The sequence below is a fragment of the Bombina bombina genome, chromosome 4 (assembly GCF_027579735.1).
Source record: "Bombina bombina isolate aBomBom1 chromosome 4, aBomBom1.pri, whole genome shotgun sequence".
NCBI classification, from domain to species: Eukaryota; Metazoa; Chordata; class Amphibia; order Anura; family Bombinatoridae; genus Bombina; species Bombina bombina.
Genome location: NC_069502.1, coordinates 345,754,200 through 345,780,922, shown reverse-complemented (window position 1 = coordinate 345,780,922; position 26,723 = coordinate 345,754,200). Strand labels below are relative to the sequence as shown.

Here is a 26,723-nt window from a genome sequence, read left to right as displayed (position 1 = left end):
CCGTTGCCCTGGCACTAAATCAATAGGGAATAGTAAATAAATAAGTTCGTTTCGATTTCCTATATACAGACACACAAAGTGGGAATCTTCAGGGCGCGCTCCGCTGCTTATTTTTGAAATAAGACTTTACTATTCGCTACTGTACTGGTTTGAATGCACCGAGCATGCGCAGTCTAGAGCCACCTACTTATATCCAGCAGTAAACTGACAGCGCTTCCCAGAGCTTTATAAACGCCCAGCACTGGTCTGACAGCCGAGCCCTATACACAGGGTGCATAGAGCCTACTGCACACGGACTTACTAGCTTGTTGCAGACACAAACTTTACAGGGGCGCAGTCAGCTGCTTTCATTGTCGCCCAAAGTGACACCAGACAGGTGAGAACGATAAATAGCAGATCTGAGAGTGGCGCGCGCATTATGAGATACGAGGTAATTACAGGGTTACCAGGGCTCTCGCACTCTAGCACATATTACTTTCTAGGCATCTCTCTGACCATGACCAACTACTCTTGTGGAGCGAATTATCTCGTGTTTCTCACACATATTTATAATATATATATATATATATATATATATATATATATATATATATATATATATATATATATATATATATATATATATATATATAGTATTATTTTAAGGGCAATTTCTATTAACATGAAGCCTTTAAGATGAGTTACTTGTTTAGCAAATGATGTCTCGTGTTAAAGAATTGCTGCTATATGGCTTGTGCTAGTCATGAAATAGTTAATGGAAATTTTTCAATTATGCATTTAAATAGACAGGTGCAGATGGGCTTGTTGTGCGGTGGTCTCGCATGAAACGGTCTGCTCTTGCTGTTCCTTTTTTTTTCTTTCTATGTTTGATATATTGTCTGTTGTTTGCTGTTTTTAAGTGCAGCATTAAATACTTGTTTTTCCTTAAATCATCCTGGACTTTGTACTTTTGATATTGGATCCTCGGTGAGCTGGAACCTTTCTGTTTGCTCCTATCTATAAAAAGCCCTTTGCAAGAGGCTACAGGACATATGAGACCTGATAGAAGTCCATTGTGTATTCCAGATAGAATATTATAGACTAAAAACTTGCAACTGGCAACGCAGCTAGTTTATTATTTAATGCATCACCCTATCCCTTGCCACCCTCATACACTTTCTCTAACCCACTGGTTATCGCTGTTCTGAAAAAGTTCTACCCCTCCTTCCCCCAGACCTGGTGTCCATCACAAGTTGAAGTTATATACATAAATCTTCCCATAGATCAGTCTGGTGATCATCCCTGATTCTTTGTGTCCCCCCCCTCAAAACTGTGATCATTATTATTTTTTTCTTACTATAGTTTTATATACATATATAATGTGAGTGTGCTTATCCCTCAATGACCTATAAGGAGACACCTCTTAAAAAGGGCATTATACTGTAAAACTAGATTTCCTGAAAGGGACATAAAAATCCAAACATCATTTATATCATGATTTAGAAAGAGCATGCAGTTTTAAACAACTTTCTAATTTACTTCTATTATCAAATGTTCCACGTTCCCATAGTATCTTTTGTTGAAAAGCAGGGACTTAAAGTGAAGGTAAACTTTAAGCGTTTGCAATACATGAATGCATTTGTTAATATTACCCTAAGGTAATCGCTAAGTTTTTTTTTCTCAATTTTATTTTTTATTTATTTTATTTCAAAATTGTTCTCTCCTTACCGTTGCGATGTCTGACTCCTCCTATATACTACTTCCTTGCTTTTCTAGTGTTTGATGTAGAGAGCGGTCCCTCCCGCTTTCTACGTCTGCCTAAAGCTCGTTCACGAGTCTCCGTGGAACTGCGCATGCTCCAACAGCGATTTCAGTGTCTTCGGCGCAAGCGCAAGTCGGCAATCTTTATCACAAGTGATTTCTAGATGAAGCAGTAAATGTTATCGCATGCGCACATAATCTGGGAGGCGGATGACGTTGATTGACAGCCGCCTAATGGACAGATTTTCAATAGGCTATTAAAGAAACGTGATCAACCCATGGAAAAAAAGAAAAAAAAAAAAACGGTTGAATTTGCCAACAAATAAGTGAGTCAAAACAGCGATAACTTACTTTAGCATGATATTTAAAAAAAAATATGAATGAAACTCATATTCGTTTTGTGAAAAAAATGTTAGTAGAGTTTCATACAGAGGTAACTAATTAGAGAACACACAGGAGAGGACAGGTTACTTTTGGCCCTCTTAAAAACAGAGTACATCATAAAGTAAGGTTGTTGAAAACTAGAACTAGTTAAAGTAAATCCTAGCGTTTTACAAACGCTAGGATTTACTATTGAAACAAATAAAGGGGACTTTCATTCATGAAGTATAAGATACTTCATGTAGAAAGCTCCTTTATTTGATTCAATCAACGGGCTGCTGTACAAGGTAAACACGGCGATCGATTGAATAAAATAAATCGATTGCCGTGTTTACCTTATACAGCAGCCCCTGGATTGAATCAAATAAAGGAGCTTTCTACATGAAGTATCTTATACTTCATGAATGAAAGTCCCCCTTATTTGTTTCAATAGTAAATCCTAGCGTTTGTAAATCGCTAGGATTTACTTTCACTTTAACCATCTGCATATAAGCAAACATAAATGCACATAATACGAAAAAAAGAAAAGAAAGCGGATCCCAGTCACAGTAGCTTAAAAGTGAATACTTTATTTCTTACATAGCGAATAAAAACAGTCTTTACACAAGGTAAATCTTCAGAGACACACACATAGATCCATGGGAGCTGCTGAGAGGTTCGGTCTTACGCGTTTCGGCGGATCCTGACCGCCTTAATCATAGACCATACCGGAACCTCTCATACCTGTGACTTTTTACCTGTTTACAGGTATATACCCATAGTTATTTTGCTCCTATCATGGTTTAGAGAGGGGTTGGCTCTAGACTAAGGTGGAATTCGATGTACACAGTGTTAAACGTTTAATAGCCATTCCATTTGTTATTTTAACATGATTGTAATTTCTGTTTGTTTACGCTTAAACGTTTTAGCTCTATACATGTTTTGAAGATTGTTATAGTATAATACAAAAATAATATAAACTTTTGTTATCTTATACATACGGTCTAAAAAGGGTACCTGAATGTATATTACAGTTGTTTAGGTTTCTGTTAAAGCATATAACCCTTTAAATAAGATTATTAGATAGTTTATTAGATTAGTATTATTATTATTTATATTATTTTTGTATTATACTATAACAATCTTCAAAATATGTATAGAGCTAAAACGTTTAAGCGTAAACAAACAGAAATTACAATCATGTTAAAATAACATATGGAATGGCTATTAAAAGATTAACACTGTGTACATCGAGTTCCACCTTAGTCTAGAGCCAACCCCTATCTAAACCATGATAGGAGCAAAATAACTATGGGTATGTACCTGTAAACAGTTAAAAAGTCACAGGTATGAGAGGTTCCGGTATGGTCTATGATTAAGGCGTTCAGGATCCGCCGAAACGCGTAAGACCGAACCTCTCAGCAGCTCCCATGGATCTATGTGTGTGTCTCTGAAGATTTACCTTGTGTAAAGACTGTTTTTATTCGCTATGTAAGTAAGAAATAAAGTATTCATTTTTAAGCTACTGTGACTGGGATCCGCTTTCTTTTTTCCTATTTGGAGCTATTTTGCAAACAGGGAGGAGTTTGCTACAGGATCCCACGCCATCTGTGAGCGGCACTTTGATATGTGCAGTGTATTTACGGCAAAGAAACCGGAACAGCCTGTAAAGTACCCAGAAGAAGCAGAATCCGCTATAGTGGAGGTGACGACGGAGTTCACCACCAGGTAAGACCTGGAAACCCTAAAGGGCACTCGCATCCAGAAGAGATAGACGAGGTGAGGCTAACGCATGAGGAGCGGGGTGAGTGAACAGCTTGCTTTCTAAAGGCACAAGCTATTGTCTAAAACCGTGTGATCACTGAAACTGCTGTAACAAGCTGGAAATAAGTAAAGAGGGATAAGTACGCCCACATTTTTACACTGCACATTGTCTGTCGTATTTGCTGGGAACAGGGACATTGCAACCGGCACTTTTTTATAAATGCACATATTATTTTATTTTTACAAGTACAAGTGTTTTTTTTAGCAAGATTGCACTATTTCTGCATGCCCCATGAGTGGGGCAATGCAGAAATAGATTTGCAAAGTTACTGATGCAGAGAGGGCCACTTCCTGCCGATCGTTGGTGGGTGGGAGCCCACCGCTGCAGGAACTTCCTGATCCTGTGCGAGAGTGCGCGAGGAGGCGGGGGAGCAGGGGGGGGGGCGTGCGCAGCAAGTGAAATGTTAGGATTATTTGCTGCGCAATTGCGCATACTATCTGGGAAGGAGGGAGGGGGGATAATGTTTCCAAAGGGATCTGGGAGGGGAAGTGTGTAGGGTATTGAGGGTGGACAGCTACACTACAGAAAAATTGGGTATTTATTCAAAAAAGCCCAAATTTTGAACAAACTGGGTACTAGCAGACAGCTGGCAGTACACAAGATGGCGGCATATAGGTAGATGGGGGAGGGTTAGAGAGCTGTTTGGGGGGCTAGGGAGGTTAGGGGCTAAGGGGGGGATCCAACACTGCATAAAAAATATAAATAAAAAAAAAAAATTAATAAAAAAAAATACCTTTTTATTTTAGTACTGGCAGACTTTCTGCCAGTACTTAAGATGGCGGTGACAATTGTGATGTGGGGGAGGGAAGAGAAGGTCAGGGAGTGGGATGTGTCATGTGGGAGGCTGATCTCTACTCTAAAGCTAAAATTAACTCTACAAGCTACCTAAATTAACCCCTTCACTGCTGGGCATAATACAAGTTTGGTGTGCAGCGGCCTTCTAATTACCAAAAAGTAATGCCAAAGCCATATATGTTTGCCATTTATGAACAAAGGGGATCCTAGAGAAACATTTACAATCATCTGTACCATAATTACACAAATTGTTTGTAAATAATTTCAGTGAGAAACCTAAAGTTTGTGAAAAAGTTATTGATTTTTTTTATTTGATCGCATTTGGTGGTAATATGGTGGCATGAAATATACCAAAATGGGCCTAGATCAATACTTTGGGTTGTCTTCTACACTACACTAAAGCTAAAATTAACATTAAGCATTTAGCTGCCTTCTAATTGCCAAAAAGTATTCCCAAAACCATAAATGTCTATTTCTGAACAAAGAGGATCCCAGAGAAGCATCTACAACCATTTTTTTCATAATCGCACAAGCTGTTTGTAAATAATTTCAGGTCGAAACCTAAAGGTTGTGAAAAAAGTGAACTTTTTTTTTTTATTTGATCACATTTTGCTGTAAAATGGTGACATGAAATATACCAAAATGGGCCTAGATCAATACTTTGGGTTGTCTACTAAAAAAAAAAAATATATACATGTCAAGGGATATTCAGAGATTCCTGACAGATATCAGTGTTCCATTGTAACTATCGCTAATTTTGAAAAAAAAAATATGGTTTGGAAATAGCAAAGTGCTACTTGTATTTATTGCTCTATAACTTGCAAAGAAGATGTAAACATTGGGTATTTCTAAACTCAGGACAACATTTAGAAACTATTTAGCATGGGTGTTTTTTGGTGGTTGTAGATGTTTAACAGATTTGGGGGTCAAAGTTTTTTTTTTTTTTTAACATTATATTTTTTTATAGTAAATTAATAGATATGATGAAAATAATGGTATCTTTTGGAAAGTCCATTTAATGATGATAAAAACTATATAAAATGTGTGAGTACAGTAAATGAGTAAGAGGAAAATTACAGCTAAACACAAACACCGCAGAAATGTAAAAATAGCCTTGGTCCTTAAGGGAAAGAAATTGAAAAATGACCTTGTCCTTAAGGGGTTAATATGCTTAATTAGGAGTCAGAAGTTTCTCCAAATAAAGCCAATCTTTTCCAGCACTCAACCTTTAACCCTTTAACACCGTTATGACGTTCTATTCCGTCATAATTATACTGGGCTTTAAAGCCGTTATGATGGAATAGAACGACCTAGCCAACGGCTGTCCTGAAGCCTACTGTGCTTCTCAGATTTGATCGCGGTCTGGAGGGCGTTCCTAGGGTTATAGGGACACCCCCCAGACCCGATCCAATAATTGAAATCTCGCGATCGTGTGATTTCAATTTGTCTACATCGGAACAGTTGTTCCGATGTAGACACTTTAACCCCGTCAGGAAAGGGTTAAAACAATAAAATTAAAAAAAATACAAAGCAAGGTGTGTAATCAGTGTACATTTTATTTACTGTTACAAAAAAAGTTGACATTCTTATTTAGTTTGCCAGAACAATAAGCAAATATCCAAAAAAGTCATAGAACAATAAGCTTGCAGGGCACATATTAAAGGGATAGAAAAGTCAATATTGAAATGTGCATAAATGCATTTCAATTTGAAATAAAAATGATTTTTTTTTTTGCAATATGCTTCTAGTAAGTCATTACTGTTTTCCTGCGGCATATGCACATATGCTGTGGGATGTGCACCATACCTGGCAGTGGTGTGTATTTCTTCTGTGCATCATACAAGCCACAACTGACTCTCTGAGCAGGTATTGAATACTGGTACACTGGCCCTCGCAGCATATGTGTATATGCCGCAGAAAAACAGTTATAACTTTTACTAAAAGCATCTTTGCTAATGGAAGTATATGGCAAAAATGCTCCTATTTCAAATTGAAATGCATCTTTGCACATTTCAGTTTTGACCTTTCTACCCCTTTAACAACATGGCTACCAAAAAAAATCCTTTCTGGTAGCCATTGAGTTAAATTGTGCTCTGCATGCTATGGTGTTCTATGCAACAGCACAATGCTTTTTTTGCCCTTAGGCTGTTGTAGGGGGAAGTATCAGCTGGGCGCTCACATTTGACAGTACCGAGCTTGCCCTTGAAGTGGCAGAGATATTCAGAGGTTATCACTTGAGAACATATGCAGAGAAGAATGGCAGAAAATCCCCAAATCCAGGTGTGCAAAGCTTATCACATCATACCCAAAAAGACTTGAGGCTGTTATCGCTGCCCAAGGTGCTTCAACTAAGTACTGAGTTAAGGGTCTGAATACTTATGTCAAAGTGATATTGTTTTTTTAATACACTTGCAAAGTTATAAAAAATCTGGTTTTTGCTTTATCGTTATGGGTCTAAATGTAGCCACCAATTAGCAAGCGCTACCCAGGGTGCTAAACCAAAAATTGTCCTGCTAAACTTACATTACAGCTTCTTCAAATAAAGATACCAAGAGAACAAATTAAAAATTGATAATAGGAGTAAATTAGAAAGTTGCTTAAAATTGCCTGCTCTATTTGAATCATGAAAGTTTAATTTTGACTAGATTATCCCTTTCTTTTTAATGTATTTATGTTGTGTGTTTTTTTTTTTTATTTAGCCCTAACGCTTTACGCAAGGTCTTCAGTCACACTAACCGGGTGAGCATAAATTTAGATTGCGCTCATTCAATTACATTTACTATTAACTTGTAATATGCTTGCAAGGTCACACAGGCACAATATTTTAATATAAATGCGCTAACAGAGTGCTACTTGTAATCTAGCCCAAAATTAATGGAGATTCCAGGGAGATAAATTCTCCTTACCTTATCAGTCTTTATACACACACAGTGCTTCCTTATAATTTTTTTATTTATTTATTTGTTTTTTATAATAACAAGCTTTATTATTCATATCTTTCAAAAATACAAAATTGCAATACATTTTTCAATATTCAAGTTTTGAAAATGACATTCCTTACGTTACGACACATATTTATATCATAATTAGAACATAAATCTAACCATTATAACATAGCATGGCATGCTCACTTTTCCAGGTCAAATAACCTGTAATATCTTTAGTTTCTTTCATGTAATTAGCAAGAGTCCATGAGCTAGTGACGTATGGGATATACATAACTACCAGGAGGGGCAAAGTTTCCCAAACCTCAAAATGCCTACAAATACACTCCTCACCACACCCACAAATCAGTTTAGGAATGAAGCTTCGGTTGATCAGATTTGCAAAGCAGCAACTTGGTCTTCTTTGCATACTTTTACTAAATTCTACCATTTTGATGTGTTTTCTTCTTCTGAAGCAGTTTTTGGTAGAAAAGTATTTCAGGCAGCTGTTTCAGTTTGATTCTTCTGCTTATAATTTCAGTTTTTTTCATTACAAGATTTAAACTTTATTTTGGGTGTGGATTATTTTCAGCGGAATTGGCTGTCTTTATTTTATCCCTCCCTCTCTAGTGACTCTTGCGTGGAAGATCCACATCTTGGGTAGTCATTATCCCATACGTCACTAGCTCATGGACTCTTGCTAATTACATGAAAGAAAACATAATTTATGTAAGAACTTACCTCATAAATTCATTTCTTTCATATTAGCAAGAGTCCATGAGGCCCACCCTTTTTTGTGGTGGTTATGATTTTTTTGTATAAAGCACAATTATTCCAATTCCTTATTTTTTTATGCTTTCGCACTTTGTCTTATCACCCCACTTCTTGGCTATGCGTTAAACTGATTTGTGGGTGTGGTGAGGGGTGTATTTGTAGGCATTTTGAGGTTTGGGAAACTTTGCCCCTCCTGGTAGGAATGTATATCCCATACGTCACTAGCTCATGGACTCTTGCTAATATGAAAGAAATGAATTTATCAGGTAAGTTCTTACATAAATTATGTTTTTCATATTTGTGTCTTTCTTTCTAAAGCTTGAGATTGTAACACATTCTAATCAACAAAAAAATTGACAGAGACCTACAGATATATCCTTAGTAGGTTGTCTTTGATAGGTCTTTAATTCTATATCTAATGTAATTATAGCATGATCCGAAATCATTATATCACATATCTTTGTTATTACTTTCCTACCCGTCATTATCTCAGCTATTAAAAACATGTCAATTTGTGAGAAAGTCTGATGAGATTTATAAATACAAGAGAAAGCTTTAGTATTTGGATTTTGAAGCCTCCAGATATCCCTTGTCCCGTTTTATGACAGAATTTATGTAATATGCATATTTTCCTATCTCTTTTATTCCCACATTTACTATTTAGTCTATCTAGATTTGGAGAAAAAGCCAAATTAAAATCCCCACCTATTATCGGGTTTTTGACCCCTATAGGCCAATAATGTAGCTGCTAGTAAATCCCAAAATTGATAGTCTACCTTATTTGGGCCATACAGGTTACACAGCATAAACAGTATATTGTTTATTTCAATATGAACAATCAAAAATCTATCTATTGGATCTATTATTTTTTTGAATATTCTATATGATAGTTGTTTGCTTATTAAAATTGCTACTCCATTTTTCCTGTTGTCATAGTCAGAGGTAATTACCTCCCTCACCCATTGATCTTTAATTTTACTGCTTCTTTTTCTTGTAGGTGTGTCTCTTGCAGCAACGTTATGTCAGGTTTGTGGGATCCTAACAGTTTAATTATGGTTTTTCGTTTTATTAGGGATGAGATTCCCCCCACATTCTATGACACTATTTCTCTTGTTAAGTGTAGTCAGTCCACGGGTCATCCATTACTTATGGAATATATCTCTTCCCCAACAGGAAGTTGCAAGAGGATCACCCAAGCAGAGCTGCTATATAGCTCCTCCCCTCACATGTCATATTCAGTCAGTCTCTTGCAACCTAACTAAAGATAGGTCATTGTGAGAGGTCTGTGGTTTTTTTTTAACTTAGTTTATTTCTTCAATCAAAAGTTTATTTTAAATGGCACCGGAGTGTGCTGTTTGTTCTCAGGCAGCATTAGAAGAAGAATCTGCCTGCGTTTTCTATGATCTTAGCAGACGTAACTAAGATCCACTGGCTGTTCTCATCTGAGGAGTGAGGTAACTTCAGAAAAGGGGAATAGCATGCAGGGCCCCCCTGCAAACGAGGTATGTGCAGTAAATTATTTTTCTGAGGAATGGAATTGACTGAGAAAATACTGCTGATACCAATGTAACGTAAATTAAGCCTTAAATGCAGTGATAGCGACTGGTATTAGGCTGATGAGTGTGTGTATACTGAATGTATTTTTCTAAGGAATGGAATTGACTCTGAAAATACTGTTAATACTGAAGTAATGTATGAGCCTTAACTGCAGTAAAGGCGACTGGTAGCAGGCTTATTAATAACACTTCATTACTTTTAAAATGTGTGTTCAAAACGTTTACTGGCATGTTAATCGTTTTTTGTGAGGTACTTGGTGATAAAACTTATTGGGGCATGATTTTTACCACATGGCTATCTTTGTTTTCTGCATAGAAACGGTTAACTGAGCTTCCCCACTGTTGTAATATGAGTGGGAGGGGCCTATTTTAGCGCTTTTTTTGCGCAGTAAAAATTCAGTCACAATCTGCCTACTTCATCCTCCATGATCCAGGACGTCTCTAGAAAGCTCAGGGGTCTCCAAAATTCATTTTGAGTGAGGTAATCAGTCACAGCAGACCTGTGACAGTGTGTTTTGACTGTGATAAAAACGTTAATTATTAAATTGTTATCCATTTTTGGGTATTAAGGGGTTAATCATCCATTTGCTGGTGGGTGCAATCCTTTGCTAACTTAATACATTTACTGTGAAAAATTGGTTGCTATAACTAATTTGGTTCATTGTTATTTCAACTGTGACAGTTTTTTGTGCTTCTTAAAGGCACAGTAGCGTTTTTTATATTGCTTGTAAATTTATTTAGAAAGTATTTCCAAGCTTGCTAGTCTCATTGCTAGCCTGTTTAAACATGTCTGACTCAGATGAATCTCTTTGTTCACTATGTTTAAAGGCCAATGTGGAGCCCAATAGAAATTTGTGTACTAATTGCATTGATGTTACTTTAAATAAAAGTCAATCTTTGCATGTAAAGAAATTATCACCAGACAACGAGGCGGAAGTTATGCCGACTAACTCTCCTCACGTGTCAGTACCTTCGCCTCCCGCTCAGGAGGTGCGTGATTTTGTGCCGCCAAGTACATCAGGGAGGCCCTTACAAATCACTTTGCAAGACATGGCTACTGTTATGACAGAAGTATTATCTAAATTGCCAGAATTAAGAGGCAAGCGCGATAGCTCTGGGTTAAGGACAGAGCGCGCGGATGATGTGAGAGCCATGTCAGATACTGCGTCACAGTTTGCAGAACATGAAGACGGAGAGCTTCATTCTGTGGGTGACGGATCTGATCCAGGGAGACTGGATTCAGATATTTCTAATTTTAAATTTAAGCTTGAGAACCTCCGCATATTGCTAGGGGAGGTATTAGCGGCTCTGAATGATTGTAACACGGTTGCAATTCCAGAAAAATTATGTAGGTTGGATAGATACTATGCGGTACCGGTGTGTACTGACGTGTTTCCTATACCTAAAAGGCTTACAGAGATTATTAGCAAGGAGTGGGATAGACCTGGTGTGCCTTTTTCCCCTCCTCCCATATTTAGGAAAATGTTTCCTATAGACGCCACCACACGAGACTTATGGCAGACGGTCCCTAAGGTGGAGGGAGCAGTTTCTACTTTAGCTAAGCGTACCACTATCCCGGTGGAGGATAGTTGTGCCTTTTCAGATCCAATGGATAAAAAATTAGAAGGTTACCTTAAGAAAATGTTTGTTCAACAAGGTTTTATTTTACAGCCCCTTGCATGCATTGCGCCTGTCACTGCTGCGGCGGCATTCTGGTTTGAGTCTCTGGAAGAGGCCATTCGCACAGCTCCATTGGATGAAATTATGAACAAGCTTAAAGCACTTAAGCTAGCTAACGCATTTGTTTCTGATGCCGTCGTACATTTAACCAAACTTACGGCTAAGAACTCCGCATTCGCCATCCAAGCACGCAGAGCGCTATGGCTTAAATCCTGGTCAGCTGACGTGACTTCTAAATCTAAATTGCTTAATATTCCTTTCAAAGGGCAGACCTTATTCGGGCCCGGCTTGAAAGAAATTATAGCTGACATTACGGGAGGTAAGGGCCATGCTCTACCTCAGGACAGGGCCAAATCAAAGGCCAAACAGTCTAATTTTCGTGCCTTTCGTAACTTCAAGGCAGGAGCAGCATCAACTTCCTCCGCTCCAAAACAGGAAGGAGCTGTTGCTCGTTACAGACAGGGCTGGAAAGCTAACCGGTCCTGGAACAAGGGCAAGCAGGCCAAGAAACCTGCTGCTGCCCCTAAGACAGCATGAAGAGAGGGCCCCCTATCCGTAAACGGATCTAGTGGGGGGCAGACTTTCTCTCTTCGCCCAGGCTTGGGAAAGAGATATCCAGGATCCCTGGGCGTTGGAGATCATATCTCAGGGATATCTCCTGGATTTCAAAACTTCTCCTCCACAAGGGAGGTTTCATCTTTCAAGGTTATCAGCAAACCAAATAAAGAAAGAGGCGTTTCTACGCTGTGTACAAGACCTCTTACTAATGGGGGTGATCCACCCAGTTCCGCGGACGGAACACGGGCAAGGAGTCTATTCAAATCTATTTGTGGTTCCCAAGAAAGAGGGAACCTTCAGACCAATCTTGGACTTAAAAATCCTAAACAAATTTCTAAGAGTTCCATCATTCAAAATGGAAACTATTCGAACCATCCTTCCCATGATCCAAGAGGGTCAGTACATGACCACAGTGGACTTAAAGGATGCCTACCTTCACATACCGATTCACAAGGATCATTATCGATACCTAAGATTTGCCTTCCTAGACAGGCATTACCAGTTTGTAGCTCTTCATTTCGGATTAGCTACGGCTCCAAGAATCTTTACAAAGGTTCTGGGCTCACTTCTGGCGGTACTAAGACCGCAAGGCATAACGGTGACTCCGTACCTAGACGACATTCTGATACAAGCATCAAGTTTTCAAACTGCCAAATCTCATACAGAGATAGTTCTGGCATTTCTGAGGTCGCATGGGTGGAAGGTGAACGTGGGAAAGAGTTCTCTATTACCACTTACAAGGGTTCCCTTCCTAGGGACTCTTATAGATTCAGTAGAGATGAAAATTTACCTGACGGAGGCCAGGTTATCAAAAATTCTAAATGCTTGCCGTGTCCTTCATTCCATTCCACACCCGTCAGTAGCTCAGTGCATGGAAGTAATCGGCTTAATGGTAGCGGCAATGGACATAGTACCATTTGCGCGCCTGCATCTCAGACCGCTGCAATTGTGCATGCTAAGTCAGTGGAATGGGGATTACTCAGATTTGCCCCCCCTGCTAAATCTGGATCAAGAGACCAGAGATTCTCTTCTATGGTGGCTTTCTCGGCCCCATCTGTCCAAGGGGATGACCTTTCGCAGGCCAGATTGGACGATTGTAACGACAGACGCCAGCCTTCTAAGTTGGGGCGCAGTCTGGAACTCCCTGAAGGCTCAGGGATTATGGACTCAGGAGGAGAAACTCCTCCCAATAAATATTCTGGAGTTAAGAGCAATATTCAATGCTCTTCTAGCTTGGCCTCAGTTAGCAACTCTGAGGTTCATCAGATTTCAGTCGGACAACATCACGACTGTGGCTTACATCAACCATCAAGGGGGAACCAGAAGTTCCCTAGCGATGTTGGAAGTCTCAAAGATAATTCGCTGGGCAGAGTCTCACTCTTGCCACCTGTCAGCGATTTACATCCCAGGCGTGGAGAACTGGGAGGCGGATTTTCTAAGTCGCCAGACTTTTCATCCCGGGGAGTGGGAACTTCATCCGGAGGTCTTCGCTCAACTGATTCATCGTTGGGGCAAACCAGATCTGGATCTCATGGCGTCTCGCCAGAACGCCAAGCTTCCTTGTTACGGATCCAGGTCCAGGGACCCGGGAGCGGTGCTGATAGATGCTCTGACAGCCCCTTGGGTCTTCAACATGGCTTATGTGTTTCCACCATTTCCGTTGCTTCCTCGACTGATTGCCAGGATCAAACAGGAGAGAGCATCGGTGATTCTGATAGCGCCTGCCTGGCCACGCAGGACCTGGTATGCAGACCTAGTGGACATGTCGTCCTGTCCACCATGGTCTCTGCCTCTGAGACAGGACCTTCTAATTCAGGGTCCTTTCAACCATCCAAATCTAATTTCTCTGAGGCTGACTGCATGGAGATTGAACGCTTGATTCTATCAAAGCGTGGCTTCTCGGAGTCGGTTATTGATACCTTAATACAGGCTAGGAAACCTGTTACCAGAAGAATTTACCATAAGATATGGCGTAAATATTTATATTGGTGCGAATCCAAGAGTTACTCATGGAGTAAGGTTAGGATTCCTAGGATATTGTCTTTTCTACAAGAGGGTTTAGAAAAGGGCTTATCTGCTAGTTCGTTAAAGGGACAGATTTCTGCTCTGTCTATTCTTCTACACAAACGTCTGGCTGAAGTTCCAGACGTTCAGGCTTTTTGTCAGGCTTTAGCTAGGATTAAGCCTGTGTTTAAGACTGTTGCTCCGCCATGGAGCTTAAACTTAGTTCTTAACGTTCTCCAAGGCGTTCCATTTGAACCCCTACATTCCATTGATATCAAGCTGTTATCCTGGAAAGTTCTGTTTTTGATGGCTATTTCCTCGGCTCGAAGAGTCTCTGAGTTATCTGCCTTACATTGTGATTCTCCTTATCTGATTTTTCATTCAGACAAGGTAGTTCTGCGTACTAAACCTGGGTTCTTACCTAAGGTAGTTACTAACAGGAATATCAATCAAGAGATTGTTGTTCCATCATTGTGTCCTAACCCTTCTTCAAAGAAGGAGCGACTTTTGCATAATCTGGACGTAGTCCGTGCCCTGAAGTTCTATTTGCAGGCAACTAAAGATTTTCGTCAAACTTCTTCCCTGTTTGTCGTTTACTCTGGACAGAGGAGAGGTCAAAAGGCTTCGGCTACCTCTCTCTCTTTTTGGCTTCGTAGCATAATACGTTTAGCCTATGAGACTGCTGGACAGCAGCCTCCTGAAAGGATTACAGCTCATTCTACTAGAGCTGTGGCTTCCACCTGGGCCTTTAAAAATGAGGCCTCTGTTGAACAGATTTGCAAGGCTGCAACTTGGTCTTCACTTCACACTTTTTCAAAATTTTACAAATTTGACACTTTTGCTTCTTCGGAGGCTATTTTTGGGAGAAAGTGGTTCCTTCCGTTTAAAGTTCCTGCCTTGTCCCTCCCTTCATCCGTGTACTTTAGCTTTGGTATTGGTATTCCATAAGTAATGGATGACCCGTGGACTGACTACACTTAACAAGAGAAAACATAATTTATGCTTACATGATAAATGTATTTATCTTGTAGTGTAGTCAGTCCACGGCCCGCCCTGTCTTTAAGGCAGATCTAAATTTTAATTAAACTCCAGTCACCACTGCACCCTATGGTTTCTCCTTTCTCGTCTGGTTTTGGTCGAATGACTGAATATGACATGTGAGGGGAGGAGCTATATAGCAGCTCTGCTTGGGTGATCCTCTTGCAACTTCCTGTTGGGGAAGAGATATATTCCATAAGTAATGGATGACCCGTGGACTGACTACACTACACGAGAAATAAATTTATCAGGTAAGCATAAATTATGTTTTTCAGATTCTCACTCATTTACCTTCAACATATGGACTTCGGCCGTGGATCGCTATGGGGAGGCCCATTCCATAGCAATCTATTTAAATTCTCAATCATTTACCACATACATATAAGCTTCACTGTAGAAAGGATGGTTTTGTAACAATAAATTTGACTTCTCACTCATTTCCAGTAAATTCTCTATTGCAACCCTACTAGGAAGACAGACAGAAGATATTCTATTTGGATTCTTACTCAAATATAGCAGGCATATTGAAATCATTAATAAGTCACTAAAGATGGGGCAAGTTCCCTAGCAATATGTTCAACATATAAAACTCGGCAGAAAAAAAAACAGGAAAACCCCTCCCCACCCCTAGCCCCGGCAACAGCACCATATGTGGAATCACCAATTATAACATTCTTTAACAAAAAAACTATTCCGTCTCTATCTATTTTGTTGCTTATTAACATTTGTTGTTGTTTAAGATGTTCCATCAACAAGATAATGCTTACCAATACCCTCCAGATTACAATTCTAAAGATAAAATTGACTAACAACTTTAAACACAGAATATACACTTATAACCATATTTCCTACTAGGACATGTATAGCATACACTTTTTCAGACTATACCATTATCTTTACAGAATTGTTTTGCTTTCTGGGGAGTCTCCAGAGTCTTAGACTCTCCATCTATTAGCAAAACTAGTCTAGCCGGGTAGATTAATCTAACATTATAGTTTGCTTTAATCAACTTAGTACAAAAGGGAGACATTAATCTTCTTTTTGCAGAAGTTTCTGCTGAGAAGTCTTGAAATAGCATTATTTTATTTTGTTCTAAAAGTACTGGATTTGCTTTCCTGTAATTCCTTAGCATATTAACTTTGTCTCTGAATTTTAGAAATTTGACAATTATAGGCCTAGGTTGTAAAGTGCCGTCAGTATTTCTGCGACTTATCCATGTTCTGTGTATTCTTTCTATTTGTATAGGCTGCGTATCTGAGTACATATTCAGATATTTTTGAAGAGTATCAGTGATAAAATGGGGTAGATCTTTAAATTCTACAGTCTCAGGCAGACCTATGATTCTAATATTGTTGCGGCGTGCCCTATCTTCTAGATCTTCTACTTTCCTTTGCATATTGTCTGAATTAGTTTCGAGCCTTAAAGGGACATTAAACACTAAATACATGCTAGATAGAATTATGCATTCAAAGAAAAGATTAGTCCATGACTAACATGTAGATGTATTTTTTAAAGTTTCATTAGTTGTTTAAAAAGTGACAAAATAAGTGTAAAGTTTTAGTGTCTATAAAACACTGGGAGCTGCCATGTTGTAACTTGTGTTACCTTCTCTGCTGTGGCCAATTAGAGTCAGTTATAAATTGGTCACTAGATTGTGCAGCCAATGGTTGTGCTGGATTTAACAGTGTTCTGCACTTCCATTTCTAACAGGAACTGAAAAGCTCACAATTTCAAAATGGAATTACAGGCAAAGAGGACAAAATAAATAATGAAAGTATATTGCAGAGCTGTTTTATTATATAAAATTTATCATTTTATATTACCATCTCTAAGTGTTTAATGTCCCTTTAAGTTGGTTTGTTCCAGCTGAATCATTCTGTCCTCTAAGTCTGAGACCCTATTTTCAAGATCATCTAGTCTATTGGTAAATTGCCTCACTTCAGTCGATAGTGAATTAATATCTTGTTTGATTTCTAATTTTAGGGCATCTAATTGTGATGTAAACACTCTGGACATTTGGGTGACTATATCAACTGGGTTACTTATAGCTGATTGTGTTTCAATGTCTGATTGTGGTGTATCAGAACTTGGCTCTGTACTTTGATGGCATTTTCTTTTCTCTATGTCTTGGAGGCATGGCTGGAGAGCTCCCTTTAGAAGTGATATATATCTTTCCATCAGGATAATTTGCCAATTTAGGGAATATGTGAAATAACTCAGTGAAAATAAATAAAATGTGTAGATAAAATGTGAACATATAACTCTGTATTAACAGAGATGTTAACAAAATAGATGTAACAAACCAGTCGTATGTGGCAATCTGCCAAGTGATTGTGTTAATGGTAAAATACCACCTACTTTCCTTAGATTAACTGTGAATATATATTCGTTACTGCCTAATGTGTAGGATAATAAAATTAATTTAGTGTCCGCTCATATGTAGTGCAAAAAAAAAAGATAGTCAATATGGCCTTATCTCCAAGACCAATTTTAATTCAATATACTTATTAGATAATCAGTGCCTTTAGGTAAACCACTATGCTCTTGTAAAAATGTGGGCAGTTCTTTAAGGATAACACCTCCTACACAATTAAAGTGTGGGTTTAAGTTTAAACTTTTTAAACATGGTGTAAAAACGTTTATCTGCAAGGTCTTTTCAAAATATACCTGCGAGATCTTTTCAGACTATCGACAAAAGCCAGAACCCCTGGTTGGACAGAGGATGATTGATTATTATCCTACTGGATCTTCTACTCTTAATGCATAAACTAAATAATTATTTGCACCTTCCCAGCTTTATATATAAGTCGAGGAAAATTTTTATTGTAGAATAAACCAGTAGGTAATAAAAAGTGCATTGCCTTTTATACTTACACCAGTACGTGCTTCCTTATTTATGCTAATCAAAATTGTACTTTTAACAGATAATTAGATAAGTATTTATGCACTATAGTAAGTACCACAACATACTATGGAATATCCAAATCTCCTTTTAGAAAAAGAGAAAACCCCTATATTCTCCATATCCATCTAAACTTGTCAAACTCAATATTTATGTCAACAGTTGCTAGTTATAAAGACACATTCAGCCACCAGATTACTAAATACTATTATAACCCTATGTGACTTATATTCCTCTGTTTTACACTTATAGTCCCACACGTTTTCAGACAAGTAGAGAGCACAGCAAATGGAAAAACAGTCCTTTTTTTTTTTTTTTTAGAACTTTTCCAACTTGCCCACAGCTTTTTAATAAGGGGCTGTCTTCTTGACTCCTACCGATACGGGTTATGGGAGTGAATAGGGATACAGTCACACCAATTAGATTTGCTTGAATTCAAGATGGATTTTTACTGCCAGACCAAAAATTGGCTATTATCAGCCTGCAGTGCTTAGTTATTGTTGCAGCTTTGCTCCCAGCTGCTTAAAGAGAGTTCTTAGTCAAAATGTAAATGCTGTGGCCTCTCTAATCAGCTATTCACTTTAGCGCCCATATATGCTTCCCACAAAGTTCTCCGTAGACCTTTTCTGTTTCTACCTGAGGCTTATGGGTTTATGGGAGCCGCCTTCTTACCACTCCTACCCACCGGGGTTATGGGAGTATTGCACAATACAGTCACTTCTAACAAACATTAGCACCTGTAGTGTTCATTGCTATGGACATATACAGTAGGCAAAAGTTCTCCCAGCTGTTGTTTATACAGACTCTGGGTACATTTAAAATAACTTATCAGGCTATTCCTTATCACAGCCTTGGTTGCCCCCTTTATTATGTGCCAAATAGATCTTCTATCATCAAGCTGCCCGCCAAGTTAGCCTTGTAAACTTTACCAGCAGCTATCTTGCAAAAACCATGCTGCCTTGCACAGAGCTGTCTGAAGGTATCCGCTGCTGGCCGTCAAGTTTAACTGAGAAAGGCAGACAAACAATACCTGTAGGAAGACGTCCCTACGGTTGTGAATTCATTTGCACCTTGTCACCGGACAGCAGACATATTTGCCAATTCAATTTTTCCTCAGTGCCGTCCACTTCCTTCAACTTCAATGTCTTTGGCATCCGGGCTGCTGAGGTCTTGTCCTCCCGAGGAAATAAGGTTACTCCAGCCACCTGAGCAACGCTTGTGAGTGACTTCCTTAGCGCTGTAGCTCCTGTTAATCCGGGCCGCTTGTGCTTGTGTGAAACGGCCAAGGATCACTGCGCCATAGAGAGCAGGTAATCAAGCTCAAGGGAGAGGTGCGAGCCGTCTTCCTTATTTATCTTAATTAACAATTGAAAATTAAAATTTTAGTACTAATCTCTACTGCCTCCTACTGGGAGTGTTATTTCTTCTCCTGTTTATGTTTACAAAGCTTTTCCATAGTGAATACTTAAAGGGACACTATACACTCAAAAAAATATGAGCTCTTTAAATAAAGCACTCAAAGAAGATAACGTTTGTAATTGACATGTATTATCAATTTTGCTTCTAAAGTGCCTAAAAATTATGATAAAGTTTACATTGCTCTGACTATATTTGAATATGTTTAGTAATACCCACTAGCTACAGACAAAGGCCTTTTCTTTCATGTAATTGGCAAGAGTCCATGAGCTAGTGACGTATGGGATATGCATTCCTACCAGGAGGGGGCAAAGTTTCCCAAACCTAAAATGCCTATAAATACACCTACCACCACACCCACAACTCAGTTTTACAAACTTTGCCTCCTATGGAGGTGGTGAAGTAAGTTTGTTCTTGATTTTTATGATTTCTTCTATGATAAGCACTTCTAAGCATTCTGAAGCCCAATTCCTCTCAGAGTACAGTGTTTGTCAGAAGGATGTGAAGAGAGTAACGCCTTTGATGGCGCAAATTTTGTGCGTCCTGCGTCTTTGACGCTATTTGTTTTGGCGCAAAATCGTGTTTGTTATGATGCAAGTTGTCATTTCCTGGTGTTAGTTTTGTGGCAACATTTTTTAACTTCCTTTTGCGTAATGCGTCATTTTTGGTGCCAAATTTTAGTTATTTTACCCCTCTATTGCTCGCTGTTTTCATGAATTCTGAAAGCTATTATGCCTGCTTTTTTGATAGGTGTTTTTTTTTTAAAACAAAAAATAAATCTTTTGTTTTTCTCTACTGAAACTGTTACATTGTGGAAATTAAATGTTTTGCCTAATGTTATTTTTTCTTTTTCTGTTACATTTTGCAAGATGTCTCATTCTGATCCTGACTCTGATGTTACTGTAGAAACTATGATGCCCTGGAACACAATTCTACAAAGCTAAGTGTGTTCTTTTCATTATTAAGTTGTTGTTGTTAATTCTTCAGCTCAATTATGTGGCATTTATTTATCATGTTTTATGCTTGTACATGTACAATGACATTTACTGTTTTTTACATATTCAGTTCATGTACTTGATTTCATCTGCAAGCATCACATATTGTTGCTTATATCATAAAAGGTTATAACTGCTATTATGTTTTTTAAACTTACAAGGTCTTTTCAAAATTGTTAAGATTTAATTAATTTTGTTCCGATCGACAGCATACTTAAGTTTATTCTACTGATGAAGGTTTCTTTGACTCAAAGGATCCTGTATCAGACAGTTTGTTAAAAATTCTCCTTATTTTTCATTTGAACATTTTTTTTATTTTTTTTTGTGTTGTTTGTTAAGGAAATGTTATTTATAGCTTTTATGAGTTTAGTCCTCCTATTAACTATGTTTTTAATCCTTTTCAAATCTGGATTTTAAGATTTTTGCTCTTGAGGTCTTTTCCTATTCAATATACTATCTGTATTATATTTTAGAGAATGGTTATCCTGATTCCCTCTTGGGACTGTACTACTATTTCTATGGAAATTGGTACTTATTTTCAGAATTCTTTATAATTTGAATATAACCTTAGTAGAGCATATTCACGTACTGTTTATATTTTTAGCTCAGCTTTATCTGTGGCTGACATTACTGTTCTCTCAACCTTTTGTTTAACAGTTAGCATAAGCAGTTTCAGATTCTCAAGTATATAACTGTTTATTTACTTTAGATGTATTCATTTAATTATGTTTACTATATCTATAATATATACTATATTATTATGATTTCAAATATATTTTATTATCTCTATCTTGTTAGGAAAATATGTTTGATTTCTATAATCTCCACTATTTCTGGAGGCTTAGAGTTTTTTTCTGCCCTTTTAGCCCGATGATGTAGATCAGTTGGTGAATGTCCTGACTACAAACGCTTGTTCTAGATCCAGGGGTCATAGATTCATTTCCCGGCAGGGTTAATACAGCCCTTTGGCCTTTTGAGGTTAATGTATTGTGTATCATTTATTTGGGTAATAATAACAACTGTTTTATCAGCTGCTAATTTGGTTAACTCCAATTGTAAGCACTGAAAAGCCTTTTTTTTTTTTTTTTGTATCTTTCTGGGAGAAAAACCCTATATATTTACTAGTTATTAGACTGCATGAAGGTACAGTTCTCAAACCAGTCCTTCTGTTGGGGGGCAGATTAAATTGTTTTTGGATGAATTCAGTCCGAAATCTATTATTCTTAGGGTTTGAATAGAATTTTAGAATGAGACCTTCGATGGGAAGATTCTTTCTTTCTCAGTACACTCTGAATTTTTTTCAGGAGTGATTTTACCAGTTCTTTAGCAGGAACAGGAATTTGGGTTTCTATTCAAATCTATTCTTTGTCCCACAGAAGGAAGGTTTATTCAGTCCAATTTTGGATTGTATATATTGTTAGAGTCTCAACTTTCAAGTTGGCGATTATAAGGACTATTATGCCTTTTTGTTCAGCAAGGTAATTTCATTTCCACTCCATTTTACAGGATGTTTATCCTCATATTTTATTTCATTCAGACCACTTGTGGTTTCTGAGATTCTCATGTTAGATAAGCTTTAACAATTTGTCGCTTTTTCCATTTGGTTTAGCGACCGCTTTATTAATATTTCTCTTGTAAGATGTATCGAGTCCACGGATTCATCCTTTACTTGTGGGATATTCTCCTTCCCAACAGGAAGTGGCAAAGAGAGCACACAGCAGAGCTGTCCATATAGCTCCCCCTCTAGCTCCACCCCCCAGTCATTCTCTTTGCCGGCTCTAAGCAATCGGAAGGGTAAAGTGAATGTGGTGTTAGAAATGTAGTTTTTATTATCTACAACAAAAGTTTGTTATTTTAAATGGTGCCGGTGTGTACTATTTACTCTCTAGCAGAAAGGAGATGAAGATTTCTGCAGGGAGGAAGATGATTTTAGCATGTTGTAACTAAAATCCACTGCTGTTCCCACAAAGGACTGAGGAGTACAAGAAAACTTCAGTTGGGGGGAACGGTTTGCAGGTTAGGCTGCAAAAAGCTATGTTCAGTCATTTATTTCTAGACAAGACTGACAATGCTAGAAAGGACTGATAATATCCCCATGAGGGAAGGGTAAGCTGTATTCAGAAACTAAGTATGGAATTTTAAGCTTACATAACAGGGCTAGTTTATGCTGGTTGACACTACTTTCATGGCAAACGGTTTTTATTGAAAATTTTGTTTGTTTGAGACACTTTGAGGGTTACTTTGGGTTTCTTTCAGGGTTTGTTACCCACATGGCTATTATTCAAACACTTGGGAGTGTTTCTTTAGGCCTCACAAGCACCGTAGTGAGGTGGGAGGGGCCTAATTTCGCGCCTCAGATGCGCAGTTATATTTGACTAGAAGTTCAGGCTGCTTCACATGGAGGGTCCGGCTGCAGTTTGAGGGCCTATAAGAAGTTTTTTCCCCACAAATCTGGTTCCTAAGGGCAGGTAGGGCCACATCAGAGCTGTGGCAGGGTGCTGAACGTTTTTTAACCGTTTTTTTGGCTACTGTCGATCCGTTTTTGGCATTAAGGGGTTAATCGTTTTTATTGCTAGTGGTGCAATCTTACTAATGCTTTAGGTACATACTGTAAAGATTTCGAAAAGTTAGCTGCATTTTTTCACTGTTTTGCAAAATTGTGTGCCTTTTTTATCTCTTAAAGGCACAGTAACGTTTTTTTCAAAGTGTGTTTTTACTTGATTAAAGTGATTTCCAAGCCTGTTTGTTTTAATACTAGTCTGTTAAACATGTCTGACACCAAGGAAAATCCTTGTTCAATGTGTTTAGAAGCCATGGTGGAACCCCCCTCAGAATGTGTCCCACTTGTACTGATATGTCTATACACTTTAAAGAACATATTGTTGCACTTAAAAATGTGGCCCAAGATGATTCTCAGACAGAAGGTAACGAGGTTAGCCCATCAACCTCTCCCCAAGTGTCACAACCAGTTACGCCCGCTCAAGCGACGCCTAGCACCTCTATTGTGTCTAATTCTTTTACCTTGCAAGACTTGGCGGCAGTTATGAATAATACTCTCTGTGTTTTTATCTAAACTGCCCGTGTTACCTGCAAAGCGTGATAGCTCTGTTTTAAGAACAGATTCTGAGCATTCTGACGCTTTAGTAGCCGTATCAGATATACCCTCACAACGCTCTGAAGTGGGGGCGAGCGATGTGCTGTCTGAGGGAGAAATTTCCGATTCAGGAAAGGTTTCTCCTCAGACAGATTCATATACGTTGGCTTTTAAATTTAAACTAGAACACCTCCGCTTATTGCTCAGGGAGGTATTAGTTACTCTGGATTACTGCGACCCTATGGTGGTTCCAGAGAAATTGTGTAAAATGGACAAATATCTAGAAGTTCCTGTTTACGCTGATGTGTTCCCGGTCCCTAAGAGGATTGCGGATATCGTTACTAGGGAGTGGGATAGACCAGGTATTCCCTTTGTTCCCCCTCCTGTTTTTAAGAAAATGTTCTCCATATCTGACCCCATGCAGGACTCGTGGCAGATGGTCCCTAAGGTGGAGGGGGCTATTTCTTCACTTGCTAAACGTACAACCATACCAATTGAAGACAGTTGTGCTTTTAAAGACCCTATGGATAAAAAATTAGAGGGTTTACTTAAGAAACTTTTTGTTCAACAAGGTTTTCTTCTCCAACCTATTGCGTGCATTGTTCCTGTAACTACTGCAGCTGCTTTCTGGTTCGAGGCACTGGAAGATGCGCTCCAGACGGAGACCTCATATGAGGACATTATGGACAGAATTAAGGCTCTTAAGCTGGCTGATTCTTTTATCACAGATGCCGCTTTCCAACTAGCTAAGTTAGCGGCAAAGAATTCAGGTTTCGCCATTTTAGCGCGTAGGGCGCTATGGCTAAAGTCCTGGTTGGCCGATGTGTCGTCAAAATCCAAACTCTTGAACATCCCTTTCAAAGGAAAGACCCTCTTCGGGCCTGAATTGAAAGAGATTATTTCAGAAATCACTGGGGGAAAAGGCCATGCTCTCCCTCAGGACAAGTCCTTTAAGATAAAGAACAAACAAAATAATTTTCATTCCTTTCGGAATTTCAGGAGCGGTCTCGCTTCATCCTCCCCTGCTACAAAGCAAGAGGGTAACGCTTCGCAACCCAGGTCAGCCTGGAAACCTTACCAGGGCTGGAACAAGGGTAAACAAGCCAAGAAGCCTGCAGCTGCCTCCAAGACAGCATGATGGGGTAGCCCCAGATCCGGGACCGGATCTAGTAGGGGGCAGACTCTCTCTCTTTGCTCAGGCCTGGGCAAAAGACGTACACGATCCCTGGGCCTTAGAGATTGTATCCCAGGGATATCTTCTAGAATTCAAGGACTCCCCTCCAAGGGGAAGGTTCCACATTTCTCGTCTGTCTACAGACCAGACAAAGAAAGAGGCGTTCTTACGCTGTGTAGAAGACCTACATACAATGGGTGTGATCCACCCAGTTCCAATTGCGGAACAAGGGCTGGGTTTTTACTCAAACCTGTTTGTGGTTCCCAAGAAAGAAGGAACTTTCAGACCAATCCTGGATCTCAAAATTCTAAACAAATTCCTCAGAGTCCCATCATTCAAGATGGAGACCATTCGGACAATCTTGCCAATGATCCAGGAGGGTCAATATATGACTACCGTGGATCTAAAGGATGCGTATCTGCACATTCCTATCCACAAAGATCATCACCAGTTTCTCAGGTTCGCCTTTCTGGACAAGCATTACCAATTTGTGGCTCTTCCTTTCGGGTTGGCCACTGCTCCCAGAATTTTCACAAAGGTGCTAGGGTCCCTCCTGGCGGTTCTAAGACCGCGGGGCATAGCAGTGGCGCCTTATCTAGACGACATCTTAATTCAAGTGTCGACTTTCCAAAGAGCCAAGTCTCACACGGAGATTGTATTGGCCTTTCTGAGGTCTCACGGGTGGAAGGTGAACATCAAAAAGCGTTCTCTCTCCCCCCTCACAAGAGTTTCCTTCCTAGGAACTCTAATAGTCTCGGTAGAAATGAAAATATTTCTGACGGAGGTCAGAAAGTTAAAACTCTTAACCACTTGCCGAGCCCTTCATTCCATTCCTCGGCCATCTGTAGCTCAGTGCATAGAGACAATCTGGCTAATGGTAGCGGCAATGGACATAGTCCCTTTTGCACGGATACACCTCAGACCACTGCAACTATGCATGCTCAAACAGTGGAATGGGGATTATGCAGATTTGTCTCCTCAAATACAGCTGGACCAGGGGACCAGAGATTCTCTTCTCTGGTGGTGGTCTCAGGATCACCTGTCTCAGGGAATGTGTTTCCGCAGACCAGAGTGGATCATCGTAACGACCGACGCCAGTCTGTTGGGCTGGGGTGCAGTCTGGGACTCCCTGAAAGCTCAGGGCTTATGGTCTCGGGAAGAAGCTCTTCTCTCGATAAACATTCTGGAACTGAGGGCGATATTCAACGCGCTCCAGGCATGGCCTCAGCTAGCTGCGGCCAAATTCATCAGATTTCAGTTGGACAACATTACGACTGTAGCTTACGTCAATCATCAAGGGGGTACAAGGAGTTCCCTAGCAATGATGGAAGTAACAAAAATAATCAGGTGGGCGGAGGATCACTCTTGCCATCTCTCAGGAATTCACATCCCAGGAGTAGACAACTAGGAGGCGGATTTTCTAAGTCGTCAGACTTTTCTCCCGGGGGAGTGGGAACTCCACCCGGAGGTATTTGCCCAGCTGACTCAGCTATGGGGCACTCCAGAATTGGATCTGATGGCGTCCCGTCAGAACACCAAGCTTCCTCTTTACGGGTCCAGATCCCGGGATCCCCAGGCGGTGCTGATAGATGCTCTAGCAGCGCCTTGGTCCTTCAATCTGGCCTATGTTTTTCCACCGTTTCCTCTCCTCCCTCGTCCGGTTGCCAGAATCAAGCAGGAGAGGGCTTTGGTGATTCTAATAGTGCCTGCGTGGCCACGCAGAACCTGGTATGCAGACCTAGTGGACATGTCATCTGTTCCACCATGGACACTACCAATGAGGCAGGACCTTCTGATACAAGGTCCTTTCAAACATCCAAATCTAATTTCTCTGCGGCTGACTGCTTGGAGATTGAACGCCTAATTCTATCAAAGCGTGGTTTCTCTG

At 39.4% G+C, this 26,723-nt stretch overlaps 1 protein-coding gene across 3 annotated transcripts in view; it reads left to right on the top strand.

Moving 5' to 3' along the window:
* The first annotated feature begins 204 nt into the window (after nt 1–204).
* TRIM59 (tripartite motif containing 59) overlaps nt 205–26,723 on the top strand; it is a 105,663-nt gene continuing 79,144 nt past the window's right edge. Inside the window, exons 1-2 of one of the 3 annotated variants that reach the window (XR_008401987.1) lie at nt 205–376; nt 20,442–20,487. The gene's annotated coding sequence lies outside the window, so the exon portion shown is untranslated. Of the gene's footprint in view, nt 431–20,441; nt 20,488–26,723 lie in introns of those variants that run through there. The other 2 variants (XM_053710102.1, XM_053710103.1) reach the window with 2 other exon arrangements.